The sequence below is a fragment of the Chlorocebus sabaeus genome, chromosome 21, assembly GCF_047675955.1.
Source record: "Chlorocebus sabaeus isolate Y175 chromosome 21, mChlSab1.0.hap1, whole genome shotgun sequence".
Classification (NCBI taxonomy): domain Eukaryota; kingdom Metazoa; phylum Chordata; class Mammalia; order Primates; family Cercopithecidae; genus Chlorocebus; species Chlorocebus sabaeus.
This window is the reverse complement of record NC_132924.1, coordinates 25,874,269-25,887,569: the sequence shown is the minus strand read 5'-3', so window position 1 is coordinate 25,887,569 and position 13,301 is coordinate 25,874,269. Positions and strand designations below refer to the sequence as shown.

General features: G+C 36.9%; 1 protein-coding gene and 1 pseudogene across 2 annotated transcripts in view; one reads left to right on the top strand and one right to left on the bottom strand.

The window, feature by feature from the left end:
- The window catches only part of SEPTIN7 (septin 7), a 105,583-nt gene that overhangs the window by 38,573 nt on the left and 53,709 nt on the right, over positions 1 to 13,301 (top strand). The gene's annotated exons all lie outside the window — the stretch shown is intronic.
- Positions 7,702 to 8,434, bottom strand: LOC119626317 (gem-associated protein 7-like; annotated as a pseudogene).

Genomic DNA, 13,301 nt, shown 5'->3' with positions numbered 1-13,301 from the left:
CAAAAGGAAAATAAAGACTTAGCAGCAAGAGATAATAATCATTAATATATGCTGTGTTTATCCTCCATATTTTACTTTTGACAACTGCATAATGTTTCCAGCTGTGGCTATCTGATATTTTGCCATTACTTTATCATTTGACATTTGAATGATTTGTTTTGTTTGATCTCATAATGCTGCAATAAAAATTTTACAGAATGGAAATTTTGGTCAACATTTTAACGATAATGCTTAATGACTATATGTGTAGTCTAATCTTGAGACTGAATATACTATAAATTTTGTATTTTATTTTATTTCATTTTATGTTATGTTATGTTATTTTATTTTATTTTTGAGATGAAGTCTTGCTCTGTCGACCAGACTGGAGTGCAGGGCGCTGTCTCGGCTCACTGCAACCTCCACCTCCCGGGTTCAAGCAGTTCTCTGCCTCAGCCTCCCCAGTAGCTAGGATTACAGGTGCCTGCTACCACGCCCAGCTAAATTTTGTATTTTTAGTAGAGATGGGGTTTTACCATCTTGGCCAGTCTGGTCGTGAACTCGTGACCTTGTGATCCATTCGCCTCAGCCTCCCGAAGTGCTGGGATTACAGGCGTGAGCCACTGTGCCTGACCTGTAATTTATTTTTTTACTGATGAACAACACTAGGTTTGTTTTTACCCCTACCCTTGTTACAAATAGCATGACAATGAAGATCTTTAAACACATAGAGTTTTGTTATATGTATGTTGGCAGACAGAGGGCAGTATCATTATTATTTATTTGTTAATAATTCCTGAAGTAGGATTATTAGATCAAAGTATTTGAACATTTTGTGGCTCTTGGCACATACTGGCAAATTGTTCTTTTCCTTTCTTTCCCTTTCCCTTTTCCTTTTCTCCCCTTCCCCCTCTCCCTCCCCACTTCTGTCTTCCTATTTACCCCTTTCCCCTTCGTCCGTCCTCCTCCTTCCTCCTCCCACCTTCCCCTTCCCCTTCCCCTTCCCCTTCCATTTTCTTCTTTTGTTTCTGAAACAAGGTCTTGTTCTGGTGCCTAAGCTGGAGCCCAGTGGTGCAGAGCTCACTGCAGCCTTGAGCCCCTGGGCTCAAGTGATCGTCCCACCTCAGCCTCCTGAGTACCTGGGACCACAGGCACACACCACTATGCCCAGCTAATTAAAAAAAAAAAAAATTGTTTTGTAGAGATGGGGTCTCACTGTGTTGCCCAGGCTAACCTTGAACTCCTGGCCTAAAGCAGTCCTCTCTCCTTGGCTTCCTAAACTGCTGGGATTACAAGTGTGAGCCATCATGCCTGGCCAGCAAAATTGTTTTTTAAAAGTTTGTTCTACTAAAGATTATATATTAAGAAAAAAGGAAATTTTTTTTTTTTCTGAATTTGAAGAGATTTATGGTATATTTGAAGTCTAGGCTATTCATTCCATGGATGTTATGACTGTTTTAGATGCTTGAGAGAGATTTTAAAGGTACATGAATACACTATATTAGTAGAGGAGGAAAATAGTATACCCATAACTATACCATGAATCATAATGTGTTAAGTGACATAAGAAATGTGTAAACCAAATGCTATGGAAATTTAGAGAAAGGGGACTTTACAGCTAAAAAGCATGCCATTATCTTAATCATTTACTAATTCATGAGAAAAAATGGTACTTTTTGTCAGTAATTTGTATATTCATGTTTTGTTCACTTAATTCTTAATTTGAATTAATGGCTTAAATCCAGTGTCTTAATCATGGAACAGTGTAATTAGGAAAAAATACTTGTAAAATCAGTCTTACAGATTGTAGTCTATTAGCTGGGTGTAGTGGTGTGCACCTGTAATTCTAACTACTCAGGAGGCTGAGGCAGGAGAATTGCTTGAACCCGGGAGGCAGGGGTTGCAGTGAGCCGAGATCACGCCACTACACTTCAGCCTGGGCAACAGAGTGACTGAGATTCTGTTTCAAACGTTAAAAAAAAAAAAAATTAGTTCTGTAACAAGAGCAGTATCTGGATTGATATGTGTAAGAAATGTGATCTTGATAATATCCCAGTTTTATTTGGCAGTCTTTAAAAAAGTCACCAATGTGATTTTAAAAATATATATTAGCAAGTCACTGAATTATAATTCTTAATCTGTTTTTGCTTCTCATACTAATATGGTCTTTGAAAATGATATAAGAAACTCCAGTGTTGAAAAACACAGCTATCTTTTCTTTTGATAGACTGAGAAGCCTAAGATAAACTTCATAGTATATAGGCTAAATTAGTAAAGAGAGGTCATGTTTGTCAGAGACCTAGAGAAACTGTTCTCTTGGTAATGAATACACTCAAGATTGATTGGATAGGTGGACTGAAGTAAAAATGTTACCACATTTGTTAATTTTAATAGCTAGATGTTGGGACAGAAATATGAAGGCTGCATAGTCTGTCAGTATTTTAAAAGAACTCAGTACTGAATGGAAGGCAAGGGCATGAAGGGAGCACATGTTAATGCAACTTCTTTACAGATGGAAATGTAATTCTCACATAGGAGACTCCTTTAGTATGTAGTTTTCATCTTGGCAAGGAAGGCTGCTCTTTCTTTCTCCATAATGGGTAGTTTCTAAATCTTTCCTAGACTAGGTCATGGAGGCCAAATACTATTGTGGGTCAAGGGGGTCCATCCTTTTCTTAGGTGACTGTATCACATATGTCTGAAATATAATTTTAAATATGAGATAATAATAACACCTTCTGCCTAGCTATGACTGCAGTCTAGCACCAAAGGAGGTCAGAATTTCCCCCTTTATATTTAGTCCATCTTTCTGTTGAAAGCATTTGTAGATTGAGTGGTTTTTGTGTTATGAATCAGGTTTATTCTCTCCCAAGGTGGGAGGTTTTCAAGTGTTACATTTCTTAATATGCAGCAGGTGGATTTTGTCTGAAAGATAGTTTTATGCCAGGATATTGTACTTGTTTCACTGTTGAACTACAGAACCTTAGAATTATTTTAAAGATTGGGAAGGTATAACCTGTCTGCCATGAAAGACCTTTGTACTGGTAAATTTGCCATCCTTGTTAATTTTACTCAAACTTTGTTTTTGAAAAAAAAAAAAAAACCCCGCATTTTAAGTAATGATTTTCATGTATTTATATCTAGGTCTTGAGGTTTTTTTGGTCTGTTTTACTATATTGGAGTATATAGCCATTTAAAGCAGTGGCTAAGGTGCTGAAGTCTGTGGATCACATTTTATTAGGGAAGGGGGATGCTGAATGGGTTCACTAACTTGCCAAACTTTGTGAAATATAATTGAGATTTTTATCATGTCTTTATATTCTGTAGACCTTGCATATTTAGAATCTCAAAGAGGTTATCTACCTAAAATATTGAAAATTATAGGTACAAAGTATTTTATATAATTAGAAGTGTACGTCATTATTTACTGCACATGATTACTGTGCTGAAAATAATGTGTTGATTTTAAATTTTGAAACAATTCTAAACAGAAGTTACAAGTACAGTACATAAGTTTTTTCCTAGGATATTTGAGATGGATGCTTCTCTTTTGTCCTCCTACTTTAGTATATTTCTCTTCCTCAAGGATATTCTCCTATATAGCCATAATATACCATCAAAATCAGAAAGTAACAAGTGTATGTTATACACAGACACATACGTTTATATATACAGTCTTATAACATATAAACATAGGTTTATATATGCAGTCTTCTCCTGCCTAAGCCTCCCAAGTAGCTGGGACTACAGGCGTACACCACCACAGCAGGCTAATTTTTGTATTTTTAGTAGAGACAGGGTTTCACCATGTTGGCCAGGCTGATTTCCAACTCCTGACTACAAGTGATCCACTCACCTTAGCTGGGATTACAGGTATGAGCCATTGCTCCAAACCTTACCTAGTCTTTTATATGTATGTGTGTGTATGTATTGAAAATTGTAAGTGCACACTTACATCTCCAATTTCATTCCATCACTGTGGGGTCCTAATTTTCATCTCTCCCATATTTGTGTTTTCTTTCTGATGGTGAAATACCGTTATCCTCCATATGTGTACTTCTTTGATCAATCCCCCTGGAATTAATCCATCACCTCCTTCAGGTTCTTCCCTTTCTTCTCTGAAAAATACTAGGGAAGAACCCGGGGGAGGTAATGGATTAGTTAATTGCAGGAGGAATTAGTATAATTAAGGGGGAGGCAGTGGCCCTGCTTACCTCTCTTGTGCTGTGATGTCTTATGCCAGGCCATTCTTCTCATGTGGATGTCCCTCAACCTATTTAACTCAGACATCTCATGCTAGTCCATTCTTCTCATGCTCGGTTAGAAACTTTTCCTCATTCTGTAGGCTCTAATACCCTAATACCCTGTTCTGGGCCACTGTGGCTTTCTCTCCAGCATGGACATCTGCCTCTCTCAGTCTCGTGTAATGACTTTTGGACTGAATTTTTAGGAAGAAATGTGGAAAAGAAAGAGCTGAAGTAATTTTGAAGTGTTTAAGGCCAATATTTAACTGTGTTATAGAATTGGTATGTGAATAGAATCATTTTTTCGATGCCTAAAAATATAGAAAAATTAGCAAAATTGTAATTTTGTACTGCCATAGTAATGGAGATAAAAAGCTCTGTTAAAATTTAGCTTGGAAATTAAAATTATCTGCAAATGCGTACAAGTGTTGCAGAGTTATAATATTTACATGTATTTTGATAAACTAAGTAGGATGTCCCCCAAATTTACTAACAGTTCAAATAAATAGGTTGCTATTTAGAAGCAAGAAAGTTTTAGACTTTGGGGCTTCTGTTTCTTGTACTGTCCAGAACTCTTAAGTAAGCAGATGATAAATACAAGGTAATTATGCATATCAGAGAATCAAATGTGAAGATTTGCAGTTCATTCTTAACTAACTCAAGTGTTTAATGATAGAAGGCTATAAATTGTTTATTATGTTACAGATGGAAATAATGACAACAATAACATAAAAGATGAGCTCTTCCATAGCATGCTTGTCCTGGTTCAGAGGGTAAATTTTAATTGAATCATTAGTAATTAAGTTTATGTACATCAGCAGTGTGAGTGCTAAGAATTACTGATCAAGCGGATGACATGAAAATGAAAATGATTACTTCTACCCTCAAAGGAATTTCCAGGGAAATCCACACTACTAATTACATTTAATTAAATAAATGGTATAGTAATGTACATTTAAAGTGCCATGTAGTCAGTTTTTATTTGGATTTATGTGGTAACTTTATCAGTCTGATAGGATCGATTAGAATCTTGCAACTAGTAACTCACTGTTGTGTTTAAATTTGGAATTTACAATTTATTTTGGCAATTTTGTAAAATTTTATTCATGTTTTTGACTTAACGTTTTTGTCACACCATGAAAATAAGCTTCTGTATTTAAACTAACTTTATATCTACAGTATAATAGTGCAGCAGCTGTTACACTGAAAAGAATATCATACTTAGTCTAGTTGAAAACTTCAATTTCTGTCACAGACAAGCTGTATGACTCTGGACAGATCACTTTGAATCTCACTTTCCTTCTCATAACAAATATTTACTAGTCTTTTTATTTTTATTTTTTGGAGATGGAGTCTCACTCTGTTGCCCAGGCTAGAGTGCAATGGAGTGATCTCGGCTCACTGCAACCTCCGCTCCCCTGGGTTCAAGCAGTCTTCTCCTGCCTAAGCCTCCCAGGTAGCTGGGACTACAGGCGTACACCACCACAGCAGGCTAATTTTTGTATTTTTAGTAGAGACAGGGTTTCACCATGTTGGCCAGGCTGATTTCCAACTCCTGACTACAAGTGATCCACTCACCTTAGCTGGGATTACAGGTATGAGCCATTGCTCCAAACCTTACCTAGTCTTTTATAATCCAAGCATTGTGTTGTGATTACAAAAAGTAAAGGAAGGCCAGGCTCATTCATGTGTGTAATCCCAGCACTTTGCAAGGCCCAGGAAGGAGGATTGCTTGAGCCTAGGAGTTCGAGACAAGCCTGGGCAATAGAGTGAGACCCATTTCTAAAAAGAAATATGAAAAATAAAAATAAAAGAGCTGTGGTAGGGTTCCTTAAGAACCTGTGGGTGTGGGATGGTGGTAGAGTGGAGATACACAGGAACGCTGTGTACTGTGAGTGATTACCCCACCTCACAGAGGGCTTGAGATAATTGTGTATATGAATGTACTTAGTATATATATTATATATGTAAAATGCCTAGCAAATCTTTAAATTGTATAAATGTTAATTTTAAACATATTTTTATTCGTGCATTTTCATGACTTAGTTTTAAGATCCAAAACAAGGAGTGAAGAAAAGGGAAAGCAGGGATGGTAGACAATGATATGCAATTAATAAGCTAAATATTTGATTAATCCTTAGTTTGGACTTCTGTTTTGGTTGAACTCTTTTGATTATAAGCATTCGGGGCAAATGTGTGCTCTTTGTAATTCAGTATAGATTGCTGGGCAAAGCTCTTTTCTGGTAAGAGTCAGATTTAAAAGATGGTTGAGAATTTATTCTTTTCCTTCTTTAAACATGGTTTAGCTGAGTAGCTTGGATTCTTAAAAACACAATATGACTTTTTACCTGTTATTCTCTGTAGGTTAATGTCATGCTCAAGTTTTTTATGTGACATGACTATTTAGTCTGAAGGGTACACTTGTTTTATAGTTGCTGAATATTAATGCTACTCCTTGCAAACCTTTCGAGTATCTTGTTTTCCCTTGACTGTGTCACATATTTAATGTCAGCAATAGAATCTTAGGAATTAATTTTATTAAAAGTTAATAAACTTTAAAAACAGTTTTACTTTGAGATTTTGAGCCTGATTTTATATATGTGGATGTTTGCCTTTGTTGTTGAATCAACATGAATTATATATTTGTTTGAAATGTGGTTGGATATTTAGGTAACTCCTGTTTTTTGATGTAACAGATATTCAGATATAGGGCTTGAAATTTTTTTCCTATAAAAACTAAGACTTGTTACAAATTTTTTTTTATTAGAAAAGTAATATGAAGAAGTATATGGCATTTTAAGAGAGGACATCACCACTGTTAAATTTTGTTATATTTTCTGCATCTTAGGCATAGCTATAATACCATATTTACTTTGTATACTTTCTTCATCTAATGCTATGGCAAGCATTTCTCTATGTCAGATTTTTAAAAGCTAATTTTTAATGGCTGAATAATATTTGTATAGGTGTTATCATAATACGCTTAGCCTACCTCCCATCATTGGACCTGGAAGGTCTCCCTCTGCCACCACACACACACTTTTTTTATTGTTAAAATATTATTGCAGTGTTTTTCTCTGTGTGTTTCATTCCTAGAAGTAGATGGCATGGTAAAGGATGTTAACTGAAAATGTCATACCAACTAATACAGTTTTGATAGGCGTGTGAATGCTCGTATATATCTCATCCTTGCCAACATTGAGTGGAAATCTCTTTTCCTGGAGTAGTTGGTTCTTTAGCAGGAGGGAAGCATTTGGGAGTATCTTCAGGGTGGCTGAACTTTGCAACCTCTTCAATAAATAACTTACCACTCTGTAATTTGCCCACCTGTATTACCCCACCCTCAAGCCCCAGACTTTAGGAAATGACATCAGGCGTATATCTAGAAAGTTCAGAGTTCTGTGAAGTAGAGCATTCCATCCAACGGGACCTAAAATTCCTAGAGTTGCAAAATTTTACTGATAAGACAAAGGGGAGGTCTCAGGAGTCCAGAGTTGCTTGGGGCTTGGCTCAGAATTCCAAGGAGGCCCATAACTCCATGAGGCCCAGAGTTCCTGGCTGGGGAACATTGAGAGGCCTGGGATACAGTGGCTTAGACACAAGCAGAAAGGTGAACACAGATCTTTATTAGCAAACACCAAATTTGACATTTAAAAGAGATTTCCGAGCAGCTGTGGACCTCGCCAAGAACATGCAGATTCCACTGACTATTCCTGTACCTGTGCTCCAGCTGCGCAGGCTTGAAGGTTTGTGAAATAATGTCAGTACATTAGAGCAGCACCTCTGCACACCTATGGGAGTCTGCAGCTGTGACACATAGAAGTTGGCCATGTCCAGATTGGTGGCTCCGAAGTGGGCAGCCATGTGCACACAGTCGTGTAGTGTGAAGCTCACCTGTCGACGCACCGTAGCCAGCATGCTGCAGAGGTAACACTCCCGAAGGGCAGCTTGAGCCCACTGCTCCTGGGATTCCTGCAATTCTTGAACTATGGGACACTGTTGGATTTCAGGAACCTCTGGCTTCAAGGGCCCCAGCGTCCATCAGGGGCAGTGCCACTACTGAAGCCATCAGGGCCCCCGGGTAACTGGAGCACAGGCACAGGAATAGTCAGTGGAGTCTGCATTGTCTTGGTGAGGTCTACAGCTGCTCAGAAATCTCTCTTAAATGTCAGATTTGGTATTTGCTAATTTGGTATTAGACAAAGGTTTTACATTTTAATTTACATGCCTTTGATTATTTGTTTGAAATTTAAAAAAAAGTACTGTTCTTTATTCTGAAATTTTGTACTTGCAAAATACATTTTGCAAATTGAAAATAAATGAGTACAGTACTCATTTATTTTTAAAGAAATATCAATGAGATATAATTCACATAATCACGGTATGATTCATATACTTCATCCCTGGTCCTTAGGGGGTATGTTTTTGTATATGAGATTTATAAAAAGTAAGAACTTAAAAGAATCTATAGGTTATCTAATTCAAATAGTTAAAAACTACCCACTTCTGCTTTGAAAGCCACTTCTTAGAACCACTGTATAGAACATGCTACCTCATCAAGAATAAACACCTTACTTCCCGTCTTCTATCCATTAGATAGCTGGGTAAAATAAAATCTCTTTTCCTGATATTTCTCCTTTACTTACACTCTAGCGTGCCCCATGGCCAGCTATAAGTTGCCCTCTACTTTTGTAGAGCCCTTTGCTATGTTTCTGCAGAATCTACTTTTTCTGATTTATGTAATTCAAAACTAGCTCTATTTTCTTCCAAATTAAAACTCTTTCTTAATTAAGGCTGGCCCAAAATAGAAATTAGAGGGAAAGTCTGATTCCAGGATGTGAAAGACTAATAGTATTCACAAGAATACTGGAGTGCAGTGGCGCGATCTCGGCTTACTGCCAGTTCCGCCTTCTGGGTTCACGCCATTCTCCTGCCTCAGTAGCTGGGACCACAGGTATCTGCCACCATGCTCGGCTTTTTTTTAAATTTTCAATAGAGATAGGGTTTCACCGTGTTAGCCAGGATGGTCTCGATCGCCTGACCTCGTGATCTACCCTTTTTTTTTTTTTTTTTTTTTTTTTTTGGAGACGGAGTCTCGCGGTGTCGACCAGGTTGGAGTGCAGTGGCCGGATTTCAGCTCACTGCAAGCTCCGCCTCCCAGGTTTACGCCATTCTCCTGCCTCAGCCTCCCGAGTAGCTGGGACTACAGGCGCCCGCCACCTCACCCGGCTAGTTTTTTGTATTTTTTAGTAGAGATGGGGTTTCACCGTGTTAGCCAGGATGGTCTCGATCTCCTGACCTCGTGATCCGCCCGTCTCGGCTTCCCAAAGTGCTGGGATTACAGGCTTGAGCCACCGCGCCCGGCCGATCCACCCATTTTTAAGGAGGAATGTGTATTGAATGATCAATTAGAATTTCAGGTAATGGGAAGAATTTAGAGGAACATTGAGGGACAGCTCATAGACAGTATTTAAACTGTCAATTTCAACTCTTTTCAGTTTAGCAAAAGAACTTACAGAAACTTGGTATATATCTTATGAAAGGTCAGGCAATATCTTTTACTACAAAAATGGGATAATCATTTTCTAAATAATCAGGAAGAAAATGTTCTGAGTAGGCAGTAAGGATTTCTCTGGTAACATGATAATTTAAAAATGTAGTTGTCCACTTGAACTGGGTTGTATAAAGAATGCTTCTGTTTCTAAGTATAACAAGAAAGATCATAACATACCTCTTTGCACCTCCCAGACTCAGACATGTAGCAAGTGAAAGCTGTTTGAATTGGCAAATGAGGTAATTATTGAGTAGCTGGTTGGAATGTTTGCTACTAACTACACAGCAGAATTGTTAGTTCTTAGTACTGGTGCAATTATAGTAATTAGAATAAGTAAACTTCTTTTAAGATAATTGCAGGGCCAGGTTATATAGAGCCTGTTTAACTTGCCTTTTAGTATTAGCATGGACATCAGTGTGTATGTTAAAAGATATCCTAATAGATTTTGCGGAGATGAAATTGTCTTATAGCAAATACCAGATCAACATTTGTATGGAATGTATCTAATGTAGTCTAGACCAGTGGCTCCCAGTTTTTTTGGCATCAGGGACTGGTTTTGTGGAAGACAATTTTTCTGCCAGGGTGTGTGTGTGGAGGGGAGGGGGGCAGGACGGTTTTAGGATGAAACTGATCATCAGGCATTATATTCTTATAAGGAGGACACAACCTAGATCCCTCACATGCGCAGTGTACAATAGGGCTTGCATTCCTTTGAGAATCTGATGCTGCCGCTGATCTGACAGGAGGCAGAGCGCTGGCAGTAATGCTCACCACCACTCACCTCCTACTGTGCGGCCTGGTTCCTAACAGGCCACGGACTGGGGGCTGGGGATACCTGGTCTAGATTGTTCTTCACTGATTAAATCTTCACCAGATTAAGTTTATTAAAAAGTAAAACAAAGAATAGCACCCTCCCTTGGCAAAACATCTTGGTGTGATATCTTTTCTTCATTTTACAGCCAGGTGTAAAGAAAAAATAAACCTCTACTGTTAAATTTCCCATCCAGTACTTAATTTCTCACCATTTGGCTTCTCTCCTTAACACAAAACTACTTTTATTAAAGGTCAGTAAAAGGCCTTCTGATTGTCTTTTTCTTTAACTTATTTGGCATTGACCATTTTTTCCTTGAAACTTTCTTCCTCACTTTTTATGATACTGCCTCCTGGTTTACCTGGTTGTGTTGAAGCCTGCTTTATTAGGATCCTTTCCTATGGGCCATCTTTAAATGTTGATTTAATCTGGCATATTGTCGTATATCATCCTTTATTTACTAGAATTTCTTAATTTTCTTTTTATGGACAGGACGACATGAACATAAGAATTTATTAATTGCATCTACCTTTCAAATCATTTTGGGAAGCTTCTTCAAAGTATTCCTGGAAACACTTGCCTAGATATTCTGGGCTTTGGGTCTAGGATGGAATATGATCATCTATTTTGAAATAGCTCCTGAGATGACACTAATATGTATTTTGGTTAAGAACTATGGTTTGTCACTGTCTCACCTCTTAATAGGTTTCATTTGAGGTGCTTTTTAAAATGTCAAGCCCTGTGCATTTAATTAATAAAGTATCTTGATCAAGGTCATATACTTGTATGTTAATGAACAAGGATTTGAATTTGTACAAAATTGATTTCAAAACCCAGGAGAAAAAGGAAGGAAGGAGTTAGAGGAACAAGGTAGAAAAGCTCCACAGTGTGATCACCAGCTCCTCTCAGACTTTTCTCTTGCCTCACTCTAACATGGTAAAACATTCTGAAAGGACTTAAAGATTCTGTTTCTAAAAATCCTTTGCTTTCTTTTCCATACAATTGCTACAAAATGGTAAAAGTGGCTCCTGGTATCACAGATATCCCACAAAGTTGAAATGCTTTGTGAAATGATACTCCATCTTTCAAAGCCTCATTAAAATGTGACCTCCTTTCCAGGTTGGTGTGATTCTCAGTTTCCTGAAATTCTGTTGCTTTGGGGTATCTCATTCATGGTTTTGATAAAATTCTGCCTTGTTTGTTCATTGTTTGCATATCTTACCTCTTCTACCATACTAATATTTTTAAGATCAAGGACTACATCTTATCTTTGCATTCCTCATTCATTTATTTGGTAAAAATTTAATCATCACTTATAAAGTGTCAGGTACTACTTTAGTCTCAGAAAATCTAGAGATTAATAAGAAATGGATACAAAGTTGAGATGCTGAGTAAGACAAAGATAAGCAAGTATCTTTAAAGCAGGACTGCTCAGATTCCTTTATTATGAGTACTGGAGGATCCCAATCCCAAAGACCTGAAGAAACCTGATGTTAGCTATTATAAACAAATATTATTGTGACTTTCTTCAAAACCTTATAAACAAATATTTGATGAATGTTTTATTTTTAGGCTTGAAATTTAACATTCTTGAATAGTTATAGAATATATGGCTTTCATGGGCAAGACCTCAAAGATAAGAAGGATATGGGTTATTTTAACCTGCTTATTAGGTTAAAGTACAGGTGTTGTATTACTAACTGTAGTTACTCTTGTTTCATAATTTTCATAGAGTAACATCTTAAATTGTAAATACTATATTTTGTTTTAACAAGGACAAAAAAATTTAAAATCCAGTTATTACCCCTTAAACTGCAATAAAATGAGGGAATGATAATGACATTGTTGCAAAACATGTATAATGCATTTCAAAGTCAAAATAAATGTAAAATAGACATTAATTTGGAACATTCAAAAAGTTTGTTTGGATTTATTAAAATACTAGTTTGAAGAAATATGAAATGTTACGGATAGTCTTTTTATCTTGAGTAATTTTGTTCTTAAGCCAGTATATATATTCTGAACTCTATTATTAAATGTTTTCTAAATAATGCAGAAGTACACTTGATTTGGGTTGTTTCCACAGATTTTGTGTTTAAGTAGAGTTTGATTTGGTAGGACTGATTATAGCTCTCTACTGTTTTGCATTAATGACACTATTTCCTTCCCTTTAGTAAAGCCAATGAATAAGGATCAATTGTAGTTATAAGTCACTTTGAGATTATTAGACAAGGCTGCTATATTTTGTCTTATAATTATAGGCCATTTGACATTTTGGTGTGGAAGTAAATATTACTCTACTAAATGTGAGTAGAAATTAATGTCCAAACTCAGGCATAGCCTCACTGCTTTCAACATTCCTTTTTATTTATTTTGAGGCCAGTACCCTTTAGTGTCAATAAATTGCCAACCTTACTCTTCTACTTTACTCCCCTGCATCCCTGTTTCAAATGTTTATTTCCTTCTTAAGTCTGTCTACTTCACCTTTGACCCTTATTCTTAGTAGTTGCACTAGGGTCCTTTCTTTTTCTGTGAGAAAACATGAATAGTAATAAAATACATTTCTTTGCAACTACCAATTATTGATATTCACGTGTCCACTGTGCCAAGGTATGATTCTAATGAGATCACTTATTTCTCACACCAACTCTGTGTTGTAGGTACTGCTTTTATCTACATTTCAGAGAGGAGGGCACTGACACACAGAAAGTAT